Source organism: Lolium rigidum, chromosome 3, assembly GCF_022539505.1.
Source record: "Lolium rigidum isolate FL_2022 chromosome 3, APGP_CSIRO_Lrig_0.1, whole genome shotgun sequence".
NCBI classification, from domain to species: domain Eukaryota; kingdom Viridiplantae; phylum Streptophyta; class Magnoliopsida; order Poales; family Poaceae; genus Lolium; species Lolium rigidum.
The window spans coordinates 364,446,533-364,473,179 of NC_061510.1; the positions used below are offsets into that span (position 1 = coordinate 364,446,533).

Here is a 26,647-nt window from a genome sequence, read left to right on the forward strand (position 1 = left end):
TCATGTTTATAGGAAGTAGTTCAGATAAAAAGGTAGAACTGTAAAAGAAAGGGTGTTAATGTCTCCAGCGGATTGTGCTCGCCTCACCACATCATTGTTGCTTCACTCAAAGCAAATTATCTACCTAAATATAGGAAAATGTGTGAAGGCAACCAATCATCGAGCATTTCAGTACTTGCACAACTTCCCTGGGCAAACCACACTGATGACCAATGAGGCAAAAATTGGTAACAAGCGAACAAGAAAAAGTACTAGAATTTTTGCACATGCATGCATTTATTATAGCAGCGTCAATGTGCGCGAATGGAGCGGGCCATTTTGGTTGTTTCTCTCCGCGCGCTAGAACAGGCTCGACGGTCATGGATCCGGTCATGCAGATCATGCCTGAACTCTTGGAGTCATGTGGTGACGCTTCCTTCCGTCGACGAAGTGAGGTCCGACTCGCACGAGATCTCGGATGCGGCTTCTTCGGTGAGTTAGGCACTTAGCTTTTAGATGAGTGGTATTGTTGACGCTGATGTCTCTCTTTCGCCCGATTCCGCCAGGCAGGTGGTTCCTATTGCTGTTGAGGTTGGTAAGTCTAGACTTTCCGCAACGGTGTCCGGAGCTATCGTCGCTAGAAAGGTTTGTGATTTTTCGCCACCTTGGTGGTTGCCTGTCCTGGATCCGCAGTGGTTTGATGGGTGCCTCCACTATCATAGCTTGTTTTTGTCGGCACAGTGTTGGTGTGTCATCTTCGGAGTGTTTGTTCGTGTTGTTTTGTCGGCACGGTGTTTACTCAAAGTTTTCTTGGAATTCGGTGCTTGTGTCAGAAAATTAAGCTCAGTGTTGGTAATGAGCTTCCAATTGAATGTTGCAGTACCTTGTTTTGTGTTACGAATCTTGAGTGAAATGCCAGACATGAGCACATATAATCACATGGAAATTACATCTACAAGATTATAAAAGGATCGATGGAACAACAGAGCTCTTGCCTGCTGTGGTTTTCAGGTCGTAGCTGTAACAAGGAGCGTCTCCCAGGTCTATCGTGTGAAAGAATTTTTTATATACTAGCAAAGGTAGGCGCGGTGGCACGACGCGCCCTAGTTGTGGCCAATAAATAAATAAAAATTGTAAGCGTGATTGGTTATTTTGGAACTCCTGTAACATGTTTCATTAGCTGGTAGAGTTGGGAAAGATGGTATAAATTCCGTGAGATGCTATGAGCATATTTTTTATAGCAAGACCGTGGTATAATATGCATATAGCTTGAAATAGTTGCAGAGCTGACTGTGAAAACTTTAGAGATGGAAACTGAGGGATGACATGGAAGCACATAGTAGATGGTTCATATAATGAACATGGTTCACCAAGACAGCCCGATTAACATAATTCAAAGTTCTAGTGGTGGTAATGCAGTCTGATATAACATTCGCAACACCTTGCTGCTCAACCATGATGCTTATCCTGGTATGGCGCGGGGAGCAAAAGCTAATAACTTCACCGGCACGCAGCAACATATTGATATTTAGAAGACAAAATCAAATAGAATATATCAACATGAGTTGCAACCCATTGCTTCGATGAAGTGGCTCACGGGATGTGTCCGATTTCTTAGATATATGATATACATTTAAGATTTCTGCAATTATTCTGTGTATAAGAGAACCACTTGTTTTCTGAAAAAAAAATTAGTTCACTTTTTCCTATAACAAACTGTTAGAGAACATATGACCACAACATCTCTGACACATGTTGTTAGAAGTAAAGTTGGCTTTTCACCCTACTCCGACGTCCAAACCATAGTATATTGTATATTGTACCTTCATTGAGGAAAAAGTTCAGAGGTACACCGCATCTGAACTTAAACAACTTCATTCAGTCAAACAACCAGTTCTTAAATCTGTAGCATCTAATTCGAACAAACAAAGTGCTTCAACAATCTCCACAAGAAAGCAACACTGAAACTTCTCACATAATTGACCGAGTTCTGATACATATTGACTATATTTATCAGCTAAAGCGACACCCTGCACATATCAACCTAGCTGCAGTATAATCATTGTGTGATAACACACTCGCTAGCATCTACAACTAAGACTAAGCAGCTTATTTCAGATTCAGTTGCCCAAGAAATTTATGCACCAAGGTCCAGATAGAAAAGCTGCTTAGTCTTAGTTATTGAGCAATTACAAATGGGGGTAGCAAACTAAAGACCAAGAAATCTCACCAATGCCAGCACATGGAACACACGTGCAAATGGTCTCTGATGACGGCAATAGCAAGGCCAGCCGACAGTATGTCCCAGTCTCCTTTTATAATTCTGTTCAGCTTGCACGATAACTTCTTCCAAGAAGATAGATTCACAATGAATAGGGAGTGTTGTTGCCTGAATTGCTGGTGTTGTTATCTGCCATAGTCTTGATGACCCATTGCAACCTACTACAGAAACGTCAGAATAGTTCAGAATAAAATGTTTCTAAACACTGTTAGAAGAAAAACCATGCTAGGTTATAAGATAAGAGTTTAATAGCTGGGAGAAGGAAGCACAGAAGCATGCAGAGCAGGCTATTTTATCAGGTGCAATAGATGGTCTGGTAGTGCAATGAAGGTATTTTAACTATTTGATGGAACCCACAAAATGAGAAAGTTACTGAAAAATGGAAGTTCTGAGTCCATACCACTTAGAGCTAGCATGCATTCATGATTCTCTACCTATAAGAAGCGTGCATCTTCTGTGATGGCAGAACAGTGGAAGTACCTATTTTAAGCATAAGTAACAGGTTAGCTCTGGAGAGTTACATATGCATAACCAAATTCAGTATTTATTTGTCTTGTTAGCACAACAAAACAGCGATTTCTAAATCTGTAAACTTACTGGACTAAAAAATTCATAACAAACGTGTTTTGTATAGCTCATATATAATTTATGTAAATATATCTAGTAGCTGGGAAGTTAGTGTGTACATGTATCAACCTAAACTACCCAAATATTTAGAAGTTGCAGTTAGTTTGTGTATTCTAGAAATGGTTATTTATTCAGTTTGAGAGGAATTTTCAGAAATGCTATATCCATACAATGATAAGAACTAATCAGTTGGATAACAAACTTATTTTTCATAATTCGTATCTAATTCTGTATCTAATTCGTATGCTATATCCATACAATGTAATTCTGTAAATGCTATATCCGTCCGACATGGCCGACGCCGCGTTCCAGCACTTTGACGCCCTCCTTGGTACCGCAGTCGCCAGGGAACACACCCTGGACTTCTCCCAGATTATCGAGGCCCATGACCTGCAGGAGCTTGAAGCGCCCTTTGGCACTGGCGAGATCTGGAACGCGATCAAAAGGCTGCCGGCCAGAAAAGCCCTGGCCCGGACGGCTTCACGGCTGAATTCGTCCGCGCTTGCTGGCCCACGGTCAGGGAGGATTTTGTCGCTGTCTTTCAGCAGCTCTTTGATCAATGAGGCCCGGGGCTTCAGCAAGCTCAACCAGGCGCTCTTGACTCTCCTTGCTAAGCGACCTGACGCTAGCCACTTGTCGGATTACAGACCTATAAGTTGTTAGGAAATTAATCTTGCCATCATGTTGCATGCTAGTGATTAGGTGCATGACTGAGTAGTTAGTTTGCATATGTGGAGTTGTTAGCTGCATGTGTCGCCGGCTCTGACAGATCCTGGAGCGATTCTAGGAGAAGTGGTTAGTGCACGTTGAGGTTGTTAGCTAGCTCTGCGTGTGTGTTGGCCAGGTCAAGCTAGTGGCCTGCATTAGTGCGTGCGTGCATCGTGGAGTTAGTGGCCGGTGTGGCACCCAGCCGTGCGTGTGTCTTCTATATAAGGCATTGTAAGCATCTTGCTTTAGTCAATGAAAAGGAGAGAGATGTAGCCACGGTGGTGCCAAGGGAGAGAGTGTAGGCAAAGCCCTGTTCTTCTTCCTTGAAGGTGTGTTTACGTGTGTGTCCATGAGAGACAAAGTGAGAAGAGAGAAACGAGAGTTCAGAGGTAGAAGAAGATGGGGCTGCGAGATTGCAGCCCCCAACAATTGGTATCAGAGCCACGAAGATCCGCGGCGGCGACGCGGCGCACTCCATGGGAGATGGAGACAAGCTGCGTGACGACGCTGGTGGGAGCATGGCGTGGTGCTCGGCGTCGAGAAGGCGTCGTCCACGTCAAGAGAAGGCCACGGTGTGATGCTGCGGCGACAAGGCGATGGCGGTGCGATGCCGCTGAAGCCGACAACGGTGGCGGCTACGAACTCCATGCGATGTGGAGGTCGACGGCGCGAGGCGAAGGTTGTTGGTGGCGTGATGCCGCTAGCAGCCGCGATGTGATGCTGCTAGGAGAAGACGACGGTGTGATGCTGTCACGAGGCGGCGACGGTGCGATGCCGTTGCGCGGCGACGACGGTGCGATGCTGTCATCTCGAGGAGAGTCGGCGCGAGGCCGGCAAGGGTGGTGCGATGCCATCGTCTTCATGGAGAGTTGGCGTGAAGCCTGTGAAGCTGCCACAAGATGGTGGTGAGTGGTGACCAGCGCTGCGACAGCGACAACGACGGCAAGAGAAGCTGGTGCATGGGGCAAAGTAGCATGGCGTGGTGCTTGATCTGCTGCCGTGAAGGCATCGTCTGCATCAAGTCTGTTCTGTTTTGTGCGGCAAGAGGATGCGTGATGGATGTTCCGCAGATGTCGTCCCTGTGAAGGTGAATTTGCTATGTACAGATGCTGCGGGTGATCCGTAGAGAAGATTGGCTGAGTCAAGATGACAAGATTAAGGGGGTGAATGTTAGGAAATTAATCTTGCCATCATGTTGCATGCTAGTGATTAGGTGCATGACTGAGTAGTTAGTTTGCATATGTGGAGTTGTTAGCTGCATGTGTCGCCGGCTTCCTGGAACGATTCTAGGAGAAGTGGTTAGTGCACGTTGAGGTTGTTAGCTTTTTTCGATAAAGGATGCTTTCATTACTTTTATAAGCAATTACATCCAGCCTCTGCATAACCAGGATGCACACAGCCGTTTATGTTGTCTCAGGTTCGAAAGTGATAAAAACAAAAAAACTAGGCGAGATACACATCAAGATGAAACATATAACGCCTAAGAAGTAGGTGGGGCATCTATCCGTAGACTATGCTGCCACCCATGTTGGGAAAAGTATCCCTCGCCGTAGCCTCCAACCGTGTACAGACCTCCGTAAACAGGTCTCGGTTCTCCACTCGCTGAAGAGGTAACCACGAACGGAGAATACCTGTACATCTGTAGATGACCTGCAACAAAGAGCAATTTTTATCATTAAAAATCTTGTCATTTCTACATAGCCAAAGCGCCCAGATAACTGCTAGCGCCCCCACCCTAAGAAGCAACTTAAACCTTGAATCAACACCATGGAGCCAATTACCAAATACATTGGCAACACTAGTCGGAGGATACAGGGTAGACGCTACTTGGATGACTCGACCATATAGATCTCGTGAACTGGCACCGGAAGAACAAATGCTTGATTGTTTCGTCCCGTTGACGAAAAACACATCGAGTACTTCCATGCCAATTACGCTTAACAAGATTATCTTTGGTGAGGATTACCCCTCGACGAAGATACCATCCAAATTTTTTAATTTTTAATGGTATCTTCATCTTCCAAATCTTTTTATTATTATTATCAACTGGTAGATCAGAAAGAAGGATCGCGTTGTAGAAAGATTTCACAGAGAAAGCACCGTTGGCATGAAGGTTCCATCTAAATTCGTCCGGTTCGTCCGATAATTGAATATCCCCGAGCCGTTGAATTAAGGTATTCCATGCCGCAAGTCTTTGTCCAAGTAAAACCCGTCTGAACGTCACATTCGGGGGTGAGGTAGCCATTACAGTAGCAATGGTATCACCTTGACGACGAACAATCCTATAAAGAGCTGGATACTCGTTCACTTAGGGGTGCGTTGTCAAGCCAAGCATCTTCCCAGAAACGTATTTGTGCTCCATTTCTGATTGAGAAAGTGCCATGGCGAAAAAATTCATTTTTAGTCGCCATTAGCCCGGCCCAGAAGTGAGAATCCCCTAGTTTCCAAACCATTTGGGATAATGTCTTCGAACCGATATACTTTCGCCGAAGGATAGTCTGCCAAGTCCCATCCTCAGTGAGGAGCTTAAACAGCCATTTTCCCAATAGGGCCGAATTCTTGACTTCCAAATCATGAACTCCAAGCCCACCTTGGTCTTTGGGACTACAAACTATACTCCACTTAACCAGTCGATATTTCTTTTTCTCATCTGTCCCCTTGCCAAAAGAATCTGGATCGATAATAATCGAGTTTATGCAGAATTCCTTTTGGTAAGATGAAAAATGATAACATATACAGTACCATGTTCGTGAGTACCGAATTAATGAGTATCAATCTTCCACCTAGGGACAGCAACTTGCCTTTCCATCTACTAAGGCGTTTTTGTAGTCTTTCTTCCACTAATTTCCATTCCGCGATTGTAAGTCTCCGATAATGAATCGGAATACCCAAATAACGAATCGGAAATTGGCCTTGCCCACAACCAAACAACTCTGCATACAGAGTCGCATCATTTTGGGCATCACCGAGCGTAACAATTCACTCTTATGGAAATTGATTTTCAATCCCGACAATTGCTCAAAGGCCGCCAAGATTAATTTCAAGTTTTGAGCTTTTTCAAGATCATGATCCATAAATAGAATTGTATCATCGGCGTATTGAAGTATAGATAAGCCACCATCAACTAGATGTGGAATCACACCTTCAATCCGGCCATCAGCCTTAGCCCGCTCTATGAGTATAGCCGAATATCCGCTACAATGTTAAACAACATCGGTGATAACGGATCCCCTTGGCGTAACCCCTTTCGTGTTTGGAAATAGTGACCGGTGTCATCATTGACCCGGATTGCGACACTACCACCATACACAAAATCATTTATCGAGCGCGCCACTCCGGAGAAAAACCTTTCATCCCGAGTGTTTGCTTGTAGAAACGACCACTTAACTTTATCGTACGCCTTTTCAAAATCTAGTTTCAAAATAACCCCATTTAATTTCTTAGAATGCATCTCATGTACCGTCTCATGCAAGACCGCCACTCCATCAAGGATGTTTCTTCCTTGCATAAAGGCCGTCTCGTGATGGCTGGACAACATGATCCGCGACCGTATTAAGTCTAATGGTGGCCACTTTCGTGAAAATCTTGAAACTTACATTTAATAGGCAGATAGGTCTATATTGTTGAATCCTTTCTGCCTCATTAACTTTCGGTAACAAGATTACTTCACCAAAATTTAGACGAAATAATTCTAGTTGTCCAGAGTGTAGGTCACTGAACAAATCTAGAAGGTCCGATTTAATCGTGTCCCAGAAAGTTTGATAAAACTCAGGCTGGGAAACCATCGGGACCCGGTGCTTTATTGCATTCCATTTGGAAAACTGCCTTCCGAACCTCTTCCTCGGTATAAGGTGCGGTTAGTAGACCATTTTCCTCAACGGAAACTTGGGGTATATCGGCCGTTAAATCCTCATTAAGAGAGAAAGTACTTTCCTCCGGAGGACCAAACAAGCCTTTATAATAATTAGTAATGTACGATTTGAGCTGCTCATGGCCTTCAATCACCCCTTCATCTTGAGTAAGAGAATGTATACGTTTTTTCCGATGTCTTCCATTTGAGGTTGTTGTAAGGGTATTTTACCCTTATCCATTATTTTGGTAACAATGACACCGTGCTAGTGTATTTGGACTAATACATGACTACTAGATGATTCCCAGGTATTAGCCAAAGAGGTATAAAGGTGTATCAATGGAACAAGAAGGCTAAAGGTGACCCCCCATTTCAACAACAATCAAAAAGGGGTTACAGGAGAAATCCGGTCACCTGCCCGGTCCAACCGGGCCAGCAACCGGCCAGTCCGGCGTACTGGCCGGTCGACCGGTCGGAAACCGGGCTCCAAAGGGAGGACCAAGCGGGTCCGGTCTCGTGGCCCGGTCGGCCGGACTCTCGACCGGCGGGTCCGGCACCACGTCCGGTCGACCGCTCGGAAGCCGGGCAGCAACCGGGCACCAACCGGACAAGCTCCGGGACGACGCAAAGGTGCTCCGGTCACCGGTCCGGTCCGACCGGCCTCACGACCGGGCTGTCCGGTCCGTGGTCCGGTCCGACCGGGTTTGTCGGGAAGAATGCTGAGGTGGCAAGTGACAACGGCCAGATTTTGAAGAACACTATATATACCCCTTCTTCTACCTTGGAAGGGTTAGGCAACATACTATAAACTGTTCTTGAGCTCTCTCTCTCCTACTCCATTGCTAGAAACACCAAAAGCCTCAGATCTCCCTCCTCCTCCACCCAAACTCAAATCCCTCCAGGGAATCACTAGAGGAGGACCCGATCTACCGTTCTACCAAGCCAAATCTCATTCCCCCTTGTATTCATTGAGAAGCTTGCTTCCTAGGGTTCCTTGGAAACCCTAGGTGGGCAAGAGGAGTCCGGAAGCATCCGGGCTGTGGATTTGCTCCGGGCAAGATTGTGAAGGTTTGGAGGCTACCTCAAAGTCTACCACAAGTGAGTGAGCTATTCCTTCGTGGGATAGGCTCCGGAGAATAGGGTGAGCCTTCGTGGCGCGGGGAATCCTTCGTGGGACCTCCACTCCTCCAAACGTGACGTACCTTGTTGCAAAGCAAGGGAACACGGGAATACATCCTCGTCTCCGCGTGCTATCGGTTATCTCTAACCGAACTCCTTACTTGTGATTTAACCGCTCTGTGAGAGCCTTCGTGCTTGAGTTAGTTGTATCCTCATATAGGTTGCTTCACCTAGTTTGCATTAGGCTCATCTTTATATTCCGCAAAGCCTAATATTGCAAAGAAAGAATTAAAATTTGTAGAAACCTATTCACCCCCCTCTAGGTTTACCATCTCTATACTTTCAATTGGTATCGAGCCTGGACTCTTATTAAGGGCTTCACCGCCTTAAGAGTGAGATGGATAAACTCTTCGAGGGTCTAGATGAAGACTCTAACCTTTCGGTTAAAGAGATGAAATCTAGATTCTTGGCATATGATGCCGAGAAGAAGAAAAAGGAGGATGAGCTACAAAACCAAATGACGAAATGACTGCCATGCTTAAGAACCTAACCGCGGGTGGAACTCTTAGTGGGGCTTCGGCTTCTAAAGAATCCTTCCATGAGGTTGACCATAGCTATCCCAGAAACACTTCACCCATGCCTCATATAAACCATAGTGGGACCGTTCCCCATTACGATGGAACTCACTTTCCTCATTGGAAATCTGCTATGGAATCTCATATTCGCAGCTGCAGTGTGGAGCTATGGGAACTCATTGTTCATGGACATCGGGAGCCACAAGATCCTACTCGGTTGACCTCCACCGAGTTCTACAACCGTCAACTCAATGCATCCGCACGTGACAAGATTAGAAGTGGCATCAACCGCAAGCTTCTAGATCAAGTTGATGACATTGTCTCCGCTAAAGAGTTGTGGGATCGGATCGTAGTACTCCAAGAGGGAACCGATTTGATCCAATCATCTCTCTATGAGGCTGCAAAGCAAGAGGCCTACCAGTTCATGATTCGAGATGGAGAATCCGTATTCGATGCCTATGCTAGGCTTGGTGCTCTGAAAGTAAGGGTCAAGGGTCTTGGTGCTGAGAAGTACAATGACGGATTCGAGATGAACGAAGCCTTCATAAAATCCAAGGTCATTGCTATGATTGCCGTCAAACAAGAAGATACCAACCTTGGACTCAACTTGCAAATCATGACCAAGAGTGCCGATCTCAACTCCGATGATCTAGTCTCCTATGTGGCCGCCAATGAAAACATGGCCAAAGCCGGAAAGAGGCTCAAGGCAATGAACCGTGTTGATGAAGCCTCACACAATCATGAAGCGTCACACAACCTTGCCCTCAAGGCTAGAGCTGACCATGGAGGAGAAGAAGAATATGAAATTGAAGAAGATGAGGAGATGACTTCAACTAGTGACATCGTCACCGACTTTGCCTTCTTTGCCAAGAAGTACAAGGGAAAGTTTCCTACGCTTCTCAATGACAAGAAGAAGAAGAGAACTTGCTACAATTGTGATGAAGATAGCCACTTTGCAAATGAGTGCCCTTATGAGAAAAGGGTAGACAAGCCAAGATTCATCAAAGGGGTCAAGCCAAGATTGAAGCCAAACCCAATCAACGATCGATTCAAGAAGAACAAGGGAAGATCTTTTGTTGGAGCCGAGTACTTGTCCGATGATGAGGAAGAAGATGAGGAGAAGGAGGCCGGGGTGGCCGGTTTGGCTTACTCCAAGCCCGGGTCACTCTTCACATATGACTACTCCAAGGACTACTCCACGGAGAATGATGTTGGTTCCTCCTTCATGGCAAGAATCACTCAAGAGGATGACTCCGATGACTCTTCCTCCTCTACAATCGTTGGCTCTTGTCTTATGGCAAGGGAAACCAAGGTAATGGAACCTCCACCTTCCCTATCTAGTGTTCTTGATGATGAAAATGAAAATCAAGATGAACTAAATGTGCTTAAGGAACTTTACAATGTTAGATGCACCCTTCGTGGTAAAGCTCTTGTCAAGTTTGATTTCTTGATGGACTCTCTCAAAGAAAAGGATGAGTCCATTGAGGAATTAGAATATCAATTGGATGAAAAGGAACGGAGATTCAATCTCCTAAGACAAGAGCTAAAAACCGAAAGGTGCATATCTCAAGGCCTTAAGCAACAAATTGAAACCTATGAACTTGATAAAGTTAAGGACCTAGAAACTATTGATAGGGCTCAATCTTTGACTCAAGTGCTCCATTCCTCAAAGGAGGAACTTGAAGTTGCTCATGCTTCTCTCACTAGGGATCTTGACCACCTTGAAAGAGCTAACAAGCTTGTAAAGGATGAGCTCAAGAAACTTGGAGAGAACCATGACCTACTTCAAGAAACCTACATGAAAGCACTTGAATCAATGAAGGATCCCATTGTTGTTGAAAAGCATGCTAGTTCCCCTACATCTTTTACTAGTGAGCATGCTAAGCTTGTTGAGGAACATGTTCGTTTACAAGAGGAACTCTCTTTGCATATTGAGACCAATGCATATCTTGAATCCTTGGTGACTAAATATGGTCTCGACTATCATCCTAATGAATCCTCTTGTGAGCATGCATCTATTCTTGAGGAAAATGTTAGGTTAACAAAGGAACTTGCTAAGTTCACCACCGCCAAGAACAAGATGGGATTGGATGACCTCTTGAGTAAGCAAAGGTCAAACAATCAAAAGTATGGACTTGGATATGTTCCCAAGTCTCACAATAAGAACAAGAAGGTCACTAATAATGGCAAAGCCTCAAGGGGCAAAGCCACTAGTGGTGACCGCACGGGGCCAAACGATCACTATGCATTATTTGTTGATTATTATGGTGATGTTTATGCTAACTATGTTGGCCCTCCTAATGGCTATGCTTATAGAGGGTACTCAATTTGGGTACCAAAAGATATTGTTGCCATTGCAAAGGAACCCATTAATCGATGGGTTCCTAAATCCTCTACTTGATTTTGTAGGGGTATTCCTCCGGTGGTCCAAAATGGGTGTTTGATAGTGGATGCACCAATCATATGACCGGAGGAAAAGGTGTGCTTGATCAATTCATTTAAGATATCAACAAGAAGTCAAGCATTACCTTTGGTGACAACTCAAAGGGAAAGGTACTTGGGTATGGCAAGGTAGCAATCTCTAAGGACTTGTGCCTTGAGACGGTTATGCTTGTTGAACACCTTGGCTATAACTTACTTTCTATATATCATCTTGCCGATGCCGGTTACAATTCATATTTCACTAAATATTATGTGCAAGTCTTTAGGAGTGACAATCTCAAATTGGTCCTCGTTGGATATGTGGAGAACAACCTTTACGTGGTTGACCTCTCGAAAGAGAGCCCCTCCTTCTCCACATGTCTAATGGCGGCCAAGCATGACGAAGGTTGGTTGTGGCATCGCCGCCTTGGTCATGTTAACATGAGAAATCTTAAACAACTCCTAAAGGGTGAGCATATTGTGGGACTAACCGGCGTTTCTTTTGATAAAGATCGTGTTTGTAGTGCATGTGTAGCCGGAAAGCAACTCAAGAAGAAGCATCCCATCAAGAGTATTGTTTCCACATCTAGGCCTTTGGAGCTCCTTCATTTGGATCTCTTTGGGCCATCACATTATGATACTCTTGGTGGGAGCAAGTATGGACTTGTCATTGTTGATGATTACTCAAGATACTCTTGGGTCTTTCTCCTCAAGACTAAGGACGAGACCCATAGAGAGTTCATCACCTTCGCCAAGAAAGCTCAACGTATGTATGAATCCGAGATCAAGGCAATTAGGACCGACAATGGCACCGAGTTCAAGAACTACACTATGCAAGAGTTTGTTGATGATGAGGGCATCAAGCATGAGTTTTCGGCGCCATACACCCCTCAACAAAACGGTGTTGTTGAAAGGAAGAACCGGACTATCATTGAGATGGCAAGAACCATGTTGAGTGAATTCAACTCACCCCACAACTTTTGGGGAGAAGCCATCTCTACGGCCGTCCACTACTCCAACCGGCTCTTCCTCCGTCCCCTCCACAACAAAACCCCATACGAGCTCCTTACCGGTAACAAGCCTAATGTCACATATATTCGTGTCTTTGGATGCACATGCCTTGTTAAGAACAACAAAGGAAAGCTCGGTAAATTTGAAACTAGAACCATAGAGGGTATATTTGTTGGATATGCGGAGAACTCTCACGCCTATAGATACTACAACCGATCCTCCGGGACCATTGAAGTATCTTGTGATGTGGTGTTCTTGGAGGATAATGGCTCCCGAGTGGAGCAAGTTGTTCCATGTGTTGCGGGTAATGATGATGATCCATCTAGTGCCATCAAGCATATGGGCATTGGACACATCCGGCCCATGGAGGTTCATAATGATGATCAAGATGATGGAGGAGATGTTTCAAGCACGCCACAAGTGGAGCCTAGCTCAACTCAAGCCGAACCATCATGTGCAACTCAAGAACCATCCTCTACTCAAGATGAGTCACAATCCGAAGAACAAGAAGAAGATCCACATTCCATGGAGCAAGATCATGATGACGATCAAGAAACATCCTCAACTCATGATCAAGCTCAAATGGTCCCTCATGATCAAGTACTAGCAAGAGATGAATTCATTGATCATGAAGGAACCATTCGGAAGATCAAGGCCGCTACAAGGGCAAGCGACATGAAAGTGGATCAAGTCCTTGGTAGCATTTCAAGAGGAGTGGTAACTCGTAGACACCATGCATTACTTATCACTTATTGTCAACATCATGCTTTTGTGTCTAGTTTTGAGCCACTCAAGGTACATGAAGCCTTGGTCGATCCGGATTGGGTAATCGCCATGCAAGAAGAATTGGAGTGTTTCACTCGCAATGAAGTATGGTCTCTAGTTGAGAGACCCAAGGATCATCGCATCAATGTCATTGGGACCAAATGGGTATTCAAGAACAAGCAAGATGAAAATGGCATTGTTATACGAAACAAAGCAAGGTTAGTGGCGCAAGGGTTTGCCCAAATAGAAGGTATGGATTTTGAGGATACCTTTGCGCCGGTAGCCCGTCTTGAAGCTATTCGTCTTTTGCTTGCATTTGCATCTTTCCACAATTTCAAATTATATCAAATGGATGTGAAAAGTGCATTTTTGAATGGTCCCCTAAAAGAAACCGCATATGTGGCACAACCCCGGGTTTCGAAGACCCATGCCGAGCCCAACCACGTGTATTTACTCCATAAGGCACTCTATGGTCTCAAGCAAGCTCCACGTGCTTGGTATGAGTTCCTTAGGGATTTCTTACTACATGATGGGTTTTGCATCGGTACGGTCGATTCCACCCTTTTCACCAAGCGGGTTAAAGGGGGTGGCCTCTTTATATGTCAAATATATGTTGATGATATTATCTTTGGTGGAACTAACCCCAATCATAACAAAGCTTTTGAGCTATTGATGACTAGGAAATTTGAGATGTCCATGATGGGAGAGTTGAAGTTCTTTCTAGGCTTCCAAGTGAGGCAACTTGCAAAAGGCACCTTCATCTCTCAAGAAAAATATGTGAAGGACATGCTCAAGAAATTCAACATGACCAATGCGAGTCCAATGAAGACACCCATGCCCGTAAAGGGGCAACTTGGTTCATGTGACGGTGAGAAGGATGTGGACATAAAGGTATACCGCTCCATGATAGGATCCTTGCTCTACCTTTGTGCCTCTAGGCCGGATATCATGCTAAGTGTAGGGATGTGTGCTCGTTTTCAATCCGCTCCCAAGGAGAGCCATTTAGTGGCGGTCAAACGGATACTAAGGTACCTTGTTCTCACTCCTACTCTCGGGCTATGGTATCCAAAGGGGTCAACCTTTGAACTCATTGGCTATTCGAATTCCGATTGGGCCGGTGATAAGGTTGATCGGAAGTCTACCTCCGGGGCTTGCCAATTTATTGGCCGGTCATTGGTGAGTTGGTCATCCAAGAAACAAAACTCCACCGCCCTATCCACCGCCGAAGCCGAATACATATCCGCGGCATCTTGTTGCACTCAATTGTTATGGATGAAGCAAACCTTGAAAGACTATGGTGTGTCTCTTGGTACGGTGCCTCTTCTTTGTGACAATGAAAGTGCAATAAAGATCGCCAACAACCCGGTTCAACATTGTCGCACCAAACATATTGACATTCGCCATCACTTCCTACGTGATCATGTTGCCAATAAGGATATTGATCTCACTCATGTGGGAACAACCTACCAATTGGCGGATATTTTCACTAAGCCTTTGGATGAAGCCCGCTTTGTTAACTTGAGAGGAGAACTTGGTATTCTTGATCCTAAAAACTTGGATTGATTAACTTCTTGCACTATATTCTTGCATTTATCTTGCTATCTAGCTTAGAGGCATAGCACATATGGGGATAGTCATCTTACCATGTCTTGGTATGATGCATACCTATGTGTGCAACATAAATAGACCCAATGTCATTATATGGACCCAAGCATGTCTCTTCGAGGTCACATGACATTTGCGCTTTCACATAGGGGGAGTAATCCCCCGCCCCTCATTGAGCCTTCATTACAAATTGATTTGACTATATAAGGCCAAATGATCTTATTGCAAAAATCATTCCAAAATGACTTATGATTCTTGATATACACTTCGAATCATGCCCATTGTTGCTATTCACATCTTGTTTGGATTTTCTCTCCAATGGGTATGCCTAGAGGACTTTGTGTTTTCCAACCCCATGTCTATGCTCATCTCATCATCATCTATCTATCTATATGTACATGTCATCATTTGAGCACTCACACACATTACACAAAGCATAGGGGCAAAAACGAGGCAAAATTAGGAAACTCTGGGCTGGCCGGTCCCTGGTCCGGTCGGACCGGGTCCCTGACCGGACGGTCCGGTTTCCGAGCGGTCGACCGGAGTCTGGGCCGGGTCGGCCGGTCTCCAGCCCGGTCTGACCGGACTCTCGACCGGCCGTGCGGGCTGTTATGTTTTGGAGAGGATACCCCTTGGGGATCTTCTTCCTCATTATCCCCCACCTCTGAAACCTCCATGGCCGCCGCCTCCACCATCTCCACCACGTCCTAGGCACTTCCCACCACTAGCTTCTCCCCAAACTTCACACAAACATAGATCGGGACCTCTCAAGCATCTTCACCCAAGGATTTGGTCCCTCTCAAACTATTTTGGGAGATCTTGGGGATTTGGTCCTCAAGGCTTTTCCACGTGTTCTTCTTGCTCTCTTGGGCAACAAGGACAATGTCTTCGGGTAAATTTCCCTTTCATCCCCTCTCCTTCGTGTTTTCCCTCTCCCATTGTCACATCTTGAGGAAAATTGAGAAAACTTAGGGTTAGGGTTAGGGTTTGTAAAGTCCTCATGCCTTTAGAGTGTCTCACACCACAATGCACTTCTCCACTACATTGCTATAGTCTATATTCAAGTTTATGAGCTTTTGCATGGTTTTGTGGTAGAAAATCTGGGCACATCATCACAACTCGATATACCCGGTCACTCGCCGGTCGGCCGGGCCGCTCAACCGGCCGGCCCGGTTCAGGGCCCGGTCAACCGGTCGGAAACCGGCCAGTCCGGTCTGCTGTCCGGTTTGACCGGCCTCTGCGCCGAGCTGCCCAGTTTTCGCACAATTTCATCACTACACTTGAATATATGCTATGCTCTCTTGGTTTCTCTCTTACTGATGACATGTACACTTACCCCACTGCTATCCTTGCTCTATTTCCTCATTCACAGGTAGTTGGAGTGGTGAGCCACCACGTGGCAGTGTTCCCAAGAGAGGAAGGATTGATCCCCCTCGTCGCTCTAGTAGCCGCGTTCCTCCTCAAGCTCAGCCGGATACTGACATTGGCAGCTCAGCTCGGGGTCGAACCAAGTCTGTTGCTACCAAGCACAAGGATAAGCAAGTTGTCCACGAGGATGATGAGGTAGTGCCAACCATGAATGTTGGGCTTGCAAACCGTCTTGAGTGGCAGGAATGGAGGACACTGAATCCGTATCGCTTCAAGGAGCCAACTTACACTCGTTCGGACAAGGCCTTCGGACCAACACACAAGCAGCCCTCCGGGAGGGTTTCTATGATTCTCATGAGTTCATGAAGCATGGTAATATTGTATCACCCAAGGCCATCAATCCCGACGAGCTCGGACCGCATGAAGCCACAAAGTACCGTTTTGTGGTTCAAACTTTGAAGGGTCTGGGATTGTATGACCTCGTGTGCCTCAAGCCGGATGATACCCAAGATGATCCCATCTTTTGTCCTCTCCTTGTCCGCCAGTTTCACTGCACAGTCTACTTTCATGATGATGAGGACCGCACCCTCACTTGGATGACCGGCAAGACAAAGTACTCATGCTCCTACTCTCAGTTCCGTGAAGCCATGGGTTGTGGTGATGACAGTAATCCCGGATACAGGATTCATTCACGGTCCAGGCTTACAAAGGGTGACATCGCTTTCTGCTATCCTGCGAACCCTACACCTGGACCTCCCACTATCTCTGGGATGTACTACTCCTATCTGGTCCTTGCCAAGCTGTTCCGTGAGAACCTCATCAGCAAGTCTGGCGACCACAGTGAAGTCCGGAACTATCACCTCAACTTGATGTACTATTGTCATCCGGACAGGGTAAGGAAGATTGATGGCTGTGATCTCATCTACGTGAACCGAAGAGAGCCATTATGGACCGCATGACTCCTAACTACGCCCGGTATGTTCGGCGGCTCATCAACTACGTTGTTCCCGCTCCTCGGAACGTTCGTGGTGAAAGAGTCATCATGGACCTCTTCGGGTTTCCCATTCGGGAGGCCACTCGTCCGGACGTTCCCTCCATGATGCCCACCTCCGAGCGCCGCTCCAAGGCACACCATGATCATGAGGCTAGCTCCGGTCGGTCTCGGCGCTCCCGAGCATGGGGCTGCTCGTTTCTTCACATGCATGTTCCAAATGTGCAAGAACGAGCAATGATGTTGCACATCGGACTCGGCTATGACTCGGGAGACACGGAGGCGCCGGGAATGAATTCATGGCCTCAAGGAACCACCCCTGTTCCTCCTCCCGGACCCGAGCTGGAGCCTGTGGTAGCTCCTCGGTGGGAGATGCCTCTTCTTACGGATGAGATGCTTCGGAACTTCGACTACTCCGTGTACGCTCATGGTGCTCTTCCTACTAGGATGGCTCGTGCTCCCTCTCCCGCTGCCGAGGATGCCGATGATAATGCGGGTGATGATGATGATGCGGCGATGATGATGCACGCGAGAGCTCCTCCTCGCTTGGCTTTGGACACTACTGATGGGTGCGATAGCATCTCTCCTCTTTTCTTCGCCTTTTTGGTGTTCCGATGCCAAAGGGGGAGAAGAGAGTAGAGTCTAGGAACCACGGGGTTCTTTGAGTGCCACAAGCCATGGGAGTTGCCTTATTTGGATTTTATATGGCTTGTGCTTGTTTACTTTGAGTTTTTCAAGACCTATTCGCTATTTCCAATAACTCATGTATGGATGTGTATGGACGACTATTATGTGTGCTCTCTATGTTAGGATGTTTATGTGTGTTATGCTTATATATCTTGATATGCACATCTCCATACCATGCTTGTTTCCTAAAGATATTGGGGGAGCTTCTCATGTTTCACAAGTGGTGCACTTTGCATTCAAACGCAAATTCTCCAAGTGCACACACTATGGGGGAGCTTTCGTAATATCTTATATGGAATCAAGGTTTAGAGCTTATCATAATATCTATTTGTGACTCTAGCTCGGTTTGTCATCGTATACCAAAAGGGGGAGATTGTAAGGGTATTTTACCCTTATCCATTATTTTGGTAACAATGACACCGTGCTAGTGTATTTGGACTAATACATGACTACTAGATGATTCCCAGTGTATTAGCCAAAGAGGTATAAAGGTGTATCAATGGAACAAGAAGGCTAAAGGTGACCCCCCATTTCAACAACAATCAAAAAGGGGTTACGGGAGAAATCCGGTCACCTGCCCGGTCCAACCGGGCCAGCAACCGGCCAGTCCGGCGTACGAGGCCGGTCGACCGGTCGGAAACCGGGCTCCACAGGAGGACCAGCGAGTCCGGTCCGTGGTCCGGTCGACCGGACTCCCGACCGGCGGGTCCGGCACCACGTCCGGTCGACCGCTCGGAAACCGGGCAGCAACCGGGCACCAACCGGACAAGCTCCAGGACGACGCAAAGGTGCTCCGGTCACCAGTCCGGTCTGACCGGCCTCACGACCGGGCTGTCCGGTCTGTGGTCCGGTCTGACCGGGTTTGTCGGGAAGAATGCTGAGGTGGCAAGTGACAACGGCCAGATTTTGAAGAACACTATATATACCTGTCGTTGCCTAATCGACGGTACCTCGGAGGAGGGATCCTCACGAGGGGGAGAAGAAGTAGGGGCCATAGGGCGGAGTGCACACGGGACGTTGGTACGCGAGTTACCCAGCTTCGGAACACCTGCACGATGACGGGGCCTACCGCTGCTTGTCCGGAATTATCTGGGCGCTTTCGCGTTGTTACAATGAGTTGTGGTTGTGCCTCTAGGGCTCCCGGGATCCGGCTTATAAAGGCGCACGGATCTAGGGTTTACGCGGAGAGTCCTAGCCGGATTACAGACAACCTAACTACGGTACAATATCTTGCCGTGCACGCCACGGATCCGCCTTCCATATACGTCGTACTGGATCCGGGTTCCTCATGGGCCTCCATGGATCCGGGTCACTCCTATGTCGGTGCGGATCCGGCCTGCTGATCCTGGGCTGGACTTCTTCCTTCATGATCAACAGCAACTGGGCCGCCCGATGGGCCACATGCCTCATCACCGTCTGTGGGCCACCCGGGCTTGCCGGATCTAGGCACTCGTCGATGGTACACCTATGAAGTATACCCACAACAGTAGCCCCCGGAGTTCTCCGAGTTTCACTGCGCAGTTTCCGCCTTGTCGGTTCATTATAATCTCCGGCAAACGTTGGTAACGCGGAGAAACTTGAAGAGCTCCAACTTTGCATTTTCTTCTTTTTTCCAACTTATAGCCGGAAAATGCTCCCACCCCGCGGGACTTCATCCATCGACATTCAAAAGAACATCTCTGGGTTACTCCCCGCTCGAATAAGAGACAAATTATTTACCCGGAATCTTAAAAGACTCAAACGGCTTCGGAAATCCTTCATCTTCAAATCACACGCAACAACGGAAGTTCCGTATTTCCCGCGCACAACTTCCTTATTTCCCGCGCTAAATTTTCGCAGACGCAAATCTTCAGCCGGAATTTTCGGGAGTGCATGGTTAAATTACCTCCACGTCGTTTTACCGCATTTGACCTAAACACGTGTCATCCATCCAACGGCGTGACCGTTCGGTTTCCACCGTTGGATCCGGATCCCGAATCTCCGAGCGCGGCCTATAAATACCCCGCGGCTCGGTAAAAAATCATTCTTTCACCCCCTCTCACCACATCGTCTTCCTCCTCGCGCCAGCGCCGCTCGCCAGATCTCGACTCCGGTGATCTTCACCACGGTGAACTTCGCGCGCCGCCGAACCAAGGTTCCCCTCGCACCAAGATTCTCACGGTTGAACGAGAAACTTGCTCCGCCGCCGATTCGTGGTCACGCGGGCCGTTTTCCTTCAAGTTCGGCGACCTCATCTCCGCCGGAGCTCCGTCGAGCCACCGCGCCATTAGCGGTAAGTACGCCGGCCTTGTAGAAGACAACCTAGTGTAGAGGATAGGCTTAGTGATCCGGGTACTCAAACACTTTGTATGGGTGCAGCCGGAAGCATGCCACTCGAATCGTCACTTTGCACTGGTAGCTCTTCGAGTAGCCCGGATCCCAATCGGATAGAACCCATATGCCCGGATCCCATATCATTCCCGCCACCGTATGTTTCCGACATCGGACTAGCTCAACCTTTTTCCGCATCTTCCAGCGACCGCTCCAAGCCGGATTCCTACCCTCCAAGAGCTCCAAGAAGAACTCGAGGGACAAGCTCGGATGGCAGCAACGGTGCGGGAGGCGGAAAACAAGAAGGCGTCCAAGGCCCGGATCCGCGAAGGAGAACGGGGTCAATGGTGGCCTTGCGAAACCACAGACGTGGAGCTTAGAGAGATCCAGAACGAAGGAATGATCTCCTCACACTGGAGCTTCACACGTGATTCCGTCGTCCCCAAGCCGGAAGCCGGAGAAGTTGTTATGACTAAGGCTTGGGTGGAACGCGGACTTTCACTCCCTTGTTCGGAATTTTTTCTCTCCATCCTCAGCACCTACGGGCTCCAGCCCCACAACATTTGCCCGAACTCATACCTTCTTTTGTCCAACTTCGTGACTCTCTGCGAAGGACATCTTGGGATCCGGCCAGACGTCAAGTTGTGGCAGTTCTTTTTCCGGGTGAAGAAAGAAACCAAGGAGAAAGCTATGGTGAACTGCGGAAGCATGACATTTATGCTCCGCCCTAGTCGCATGTACCCTCCTCATGACTCACACGAATCCGTCCGGTCATCGGAACGCCGGATGGTTTTATGAGAGGAACGCCTCAGTTCCGAAGGTCCATGAAGGCCTCCCCCAGTTTGTCAACGAACCTCCGGAAGAGCTTGCAAGCTGGAGCTTCGTTCCTTCGCTCGCCCAGACCCCAATTCTGGAGAAGGCTGCGCGGAGAATCTCCTGGCTAGTCCACGACGGACTAACCGGAGCCCAGCTCACACTTAGCTGGTTTTCTCGGAGAATCCAGCCTCTACGCTATAACGCGCGCCCGATGTGCGCCTATACGGGGCGGATGATCTTCTCCGAGTAACCCGCCACGACCTTCCGGCCGATTCTCCGAAAAGAAGGATCAAGACACCGGTGAAGATTCCGAGGGGCCAACAAGTCCGGAACCGACCAAAGACATCTTTACAAACGACCGAGTGTCCTCCGGTAAGCTTTGTTCCTTTCAGTACTTCAAACTTCACAAGTTTTTAGATGTTTAACTTAACTTTTATCCATCTTCCTTCCAGCTCAACACTTTGGCGGAGGAAGACTTTCGCGCCATTCTCCGCGTCCCCGTCACCGAAGACACGGCGGAGGAGGTTCCGGATGACGATGAGGAGGAAGAGGAACGAGCACCTCGCAAGGCGGCCCCTCGACCTACAAAGCGTCCCCGCGCCAAGGCTTCCGGCTCTGAGGCCGGAGCTAGCGGCGAGGCCTCCGCCAAGAAACCGAAGACGGTAAAACCACCTCCGCTAGACTCAAGGAAAGCGGAGCGTGCACGTATAAGGATGCTCTCGACGGCCGGCCAAGGCACGCGCCCCATCATCCCCGGCGCCCGTAAGTTTCCGAGTCATGATGCGATTTTAACTTGGCGAAATTACTTCTTGTCTAAACCCTTTCACTTGTTCGCGGGAATCCGAAAATTGCTGCCACGCGGACCACCAGACCAAGAGCCCATCACAAAATACATGAAGAAATCTCCGGCTGTTGGTCCCTCTACTCCAGTTCCACCGAGCGTCTCCCACCCAACTCCCCAACCGTCGCCCCCTCAGGCGGATCCATCTCCCCCACCTGCCGCAAATACTCCACCGGAGATAATTCCGGTTAGCAGCGAGCATGTGGACGAAGAAGACCCTAAGGCCAAAGGCCCAGCCCAAGAAGGGGCGGAAAAACAAGTCCAAGGAGAGGTTGAAATAACTTCTTCTGAAAAAGCTGGAGAAGGTGCTGGCGACATGGTCGTTTTCCGAAGAACTTTGGAGATCCGGCTGACATCACTTCCACCCCAAAGGCCTATGCCACTAAGTTTTTCAATAAGGCGGCCGAGGCGGAGAAGTGGGAACTTCAACAAGACCTGCTTAACGCCATGCTTAACAACGCACGGGGAAGCTCGATTCCGGGACGTCGGAAATCCAAGACTTCAAGAAAAATGTTGGCCAGTTCTGCGACCAACTCATCTGCAAGCAAAAGGTACTCCCCAGTAGCCCCCAAGCATGTAAGCGGAAACTGAAAAAGTAGTTAGCGCTTAGATGCTTAGAGAAAGATTACTTCCGGGAAAGTTTTTTTAGAATGAACCAGTAGCCCCCAAGCATTATGGCGGAAAAGTTCCGGCAATGATGCTTTTAAGAGAAACCACTGCTACAGGCGGAATTTTTTACTCCTGCACTGTTTAAATTTTACGAGAACGAGCAGCGCCGCACTACGAGCTGCACAAGAACATTGCCTTGCAGCGCCGCGTTACTCTGAGTCAGGCGGAAAATATCCGGACCCTGAAGGATGAGAAGGCAGATTTGGCTAAACAACTGGCGGACGCCCAAGGTTGGTTTCCGCCTTCTTCGTCATTAACCAATTTCCGACTTTGAACTTATTGTTAACTTATACCATTATAGGCGCATCCTCTTCCCTTGCTACAGCCTCAACCGAACTTGAGAACCTGCGCTCCTCGTACCAAGAATTGGAGACGAAGCTAAAGGAGGCGGAACTTAAGAGGGAGCAAGCCGAAAAGCAGTCGGCGGAGAAAAACTCCGAGCATATCAGGGAAAAGGGCGAGCTGGTGCTAAAAAAGAATGCTGATAGCGAGACCATCAAGAGGCAGCAAAAAGAAATTGACGGACTCCGGAAATTTATGCGGACGGCGGAGCAGCACTGGTACTTGCTCAATGAGAACATCTTGGGTACCAGTACTAGCACCTTGCCCAGATATTTGCTCCGACGTTTTACTTTATGCTCAAAACTGTATGCTTATATCCTGACTGTTTTGTGCAGAGCCGCTTGGGTACTCGGAAGAGCGCCGGAATTTGTACCCACGTACTCGGAAGAGCGCCGGAACAAGCCCCCAGGCATAGGTGCCGGAAATCGCTACTAGGAATCCACGAGTTCGCAACAGATAACAACTTAATCAGAAAACTTAAGCTTACGTCCTAAAGGACGATTTTAGAAATCACAACTTGTATACACGCCTAGGCGGAAAACATCCAGCTCTGCGGTTTTAGTCGGAAAAAACATACACGATCTAAAATGAACAAGTAAAGGAGGTAAAAGACTCAAAGAGTGAACCATAAGCTTTATTTCATTGATCATGTATAACTATTACAGAGTTTGTAACTCGGAAAAATATGCTAAGTGTAGAAAGGACGTAGCTGTGCTATATTCCAAGGGCGATCTGTTTCATCGTAGATGTCATCCGGATCCTCACGCTTGCGTTTCCGGTGCCAGTTAGCAGGTCTATCCCTCAGCTCGCGGAAATCGACAAGGTAGTACGATCCGTTATGAAGCACTTTGCTGACGACAAAGGGTCCTTCCCATGGAGATTGCAACTTATGGTCTTTTACCTGTCGAAGGCGGAGGACCAGGTCTCCGGCCATGAAGGAGCGTTTCCGAACTCGACGACTGTGATAGCGTCGGAGCTTCGCTGGTAGATGGCGGAGCGCTGGTCAGCTAGGTTCCGAGCTTCTTCGATCGGGTCCACGGATAGCTGTCCGGCCTCGTCGGCTGTTTCTTCGATATAGGCGGAAACTCGCGGTGAATCGTGGATGATATCGGAGGGAATCACGGCTTCGGATCCGTATACCGGGAAGAAAGGGGTAAACCCTGTTGACCCGTTAGGGGTAGTTCGCAAACTCCACAAGACAGCGTCTAGTTCATCGGCCCAAGCTCCAGTGCTCGTCGCGAGCGGTTCTTCAAGGCGTGGCTTGATTCCCGATAATATTAGACCGTTAGCTCTTTCAACTTGACCATTGGATTGTGGGTGAGCCACGGATGCAAGGTCCAATCGAATCCCCATTGTCTCGCAATAATCCTTCAATTCTCCCCGAGCGAAGTTTGTGCCATTATCCGTGATTATCTTGTGTGGGATGCCGAATCTCATTACGAGGCTGATGACAAATTTTAGTGCCGTAGCACCGTCGGCTTTTCTCACTGGCTTGGCCTCGATCCACTTGCTGAACTTGTCAACAGCGACCGGGAGGTATTCGCAACCACCAGGAGATGATCTTTTTAACTTACCAACCATATCGAGCCCCCAGACTGCAAATGGCCAGGTGATAGGTATGGTCTTCAGCTCTTGGGCTGGAGCGTTTGGTTGAGTAGCGTAGTACTGACAACCTCGGCAGGTCTTGACTATCTTATCGGCGTCTTCTTTAGGCTGTGAGCCAATAAAAGCCTAGCCGAAAAGCTTTTGCAACGAGTGATCCGGGAGCGGCATGGTGCCCGCAGGTCCCTCGCGTGGATCTCTCCGAGGATTTCAATGCCATCTTGATTTGAGACGCATTTGAGAAATACCCCCGTTGCGCTTCGTTTGTAGAGCTGTCCATCAACAATTGTGTAGGATCGTGCTCGTCGATGATCCGGCGCGCGAGGACCTCGTCCTCCGGCAACTTCGATCGATGAGGTAGTCCGAGGAAAGGCTGTGTCCAAGCCGGAATGGTGGCCAACACCTCTTTAGCCGGAGACACCTGCCACTTCGGGTTTTCCGGGTTAGCGCCCTTCACCGAGGGTATCCGGAGATGCTCTAGGAAAATTCCAGGCGGAATTGGCTTTCGCCGGATCCGAGCTTGGATAGCATATCTGCCGCTGTATTGTCGTCTCTTCTGACGTACTTGACTTCGTATCCGAGGAAGCTCTTGGCGATCTCGTCAACTTCGTCTCGGTAGGCCGCCATGACGGAATTTCTGGCGTTCCGGGTTCCGGCTACTTGCGGTGCCGCCAGGTCGGAAGCTCCGCAGCAAATGATGTGCTTGATCCCTATTTCCTTAGCGATGCGCAGATCCGTGCGGTAGAGCCTCGTATTCCGCCATGTTATTTGTAGCTTCGAAGTGGATCCGCGAACATACTCGCGGTTCTTCTCCGGTAGGGGACTTCAGGGTGACTCCGGCTCCCGAGCCTTGATGCTGCTTGGATCCGTCGAAGTGCATGACCCATGTTTCGGTTCCGGCTCCGGACTTTCATCCGGAGCTTCGTCCAATCTGCAACGAAATCTGCCAAAACTTGGGATTTGACCGCAGTCCTTGGCTTGTAAGCGATGTCGAAGGCGGATAATTCGATGCCCCATTTAGCTGTTCGTCCTGTTGCGTCAGCGTTGTTGAGAATTGTTGACAGCGGAGCTTTGCTCACAACTGTTACTGGGTGCTCTTGGAAGTAGTGTCTCAGCTTCCGGCTGCCTAGGAAAACTCCATAAGCTAGCTTCTGAAAGTGAGGGTATCTTTGCTTTGATTACGTCGGCACCTCGCTAATGTAGTAGACGGGTCTCCGTACGTCATATTCATGACCTTCTTCCTTTCGCTCCACCACGATGACGAGGTCGACGACCTTGTTGGTAGCCGCCAGATAAAGGAGCATTGGCTCTGACTCTGCTGGGGCTGCCAAGATAGGTGGGGAGGTAAGTATTTCCTTCAACCCACGAAGAGCTGCGTCGGCTGCGTCGTCCCAGACAAATTTGTCTGTTTTCTTCAGCAGCTTGTACAGAGGTAGCGCCTTCTCGCCAAGACGGCTAACAAACCTGCCGATTGCTGCGACGCAACCAGTTAGTCGTTGCACATCTTTGAGACAAGTTGGTCGTTTGATGCACGGGATTGCCTTGATCTTTTCCGGGTTCACCTCAATGCCTCTGTGAGAGACTATGAAGCCAAGGAGTTTTCCGGCTGGTACGCCAAAGACGCACTTCGGCGGATTCAACATCATCTTGTACCTGCGGAGGTTGTCGAAGGTTTCTGTGAGGTCGCTGATCAAGTCGGATCCTTTCCGGGTCATGACCGCGATGTCGTCGACGTAAGCGTGCACGTTCCGGCCTATTTGGTCCTTCGAGCACCGCTGCATCGTACGTTGGTAAGTAGCACCTGCATTTTTCAAACCAAAAGGCATAGTAACATAGCGAGTAAGTACCAAACGGGGTAATGAATGAAGTCGCCTTTTGGTCGGATTCCTTCATCCGGATCCGATGGTACCCGGAATACGCATCAAGAAAACACGAAGTTCCGCCCCGCCGTCGAATCAATGACTTGGTCAATGCGCGGTAGGGGAAACGGATCCTTCGGGCAATGTTTGTTCAAGCCGGAGTAATCGATGCACATTCTTAGTATTTCGGTGTTCTTTTTGGGTACAAGGACGGGATTCGC

General features: G+C 48.1%; 1 long non-coding RNA gene across 6 annotated transcripts in view; it reads right to left on the minus strand.

Annotated features, from left to right (window-relative positions):
• Window positions 1–2,298: 2,298 nt before the first annotated feature.
• Window positions 2,299–26,647, minus strand: part of LOC124704206 — a 34,400-nt gene continuing 10,051 nt past the window's right edge. For 4 of the 6 annotated variants that reach the window (XR_007003503.1, XR_007003504.1, XR_007003502.1 and 1 more), the window contains 2 exons: window positions 2,661–2,740; window positions 2,299–2,421 (listed from right to left, as the gene is read on the minus strand). This is a non-coding gene — a long non-coding RNA (uncharacterized LOC124704206). The remainder of the gene's footprint in view (window positions 2,422–2,660; window positions 2,741–26,647) is intronic. The other 2 variants (XR_007003505.1, XR_007003501.1) reach the window with 2 other exon arrangements.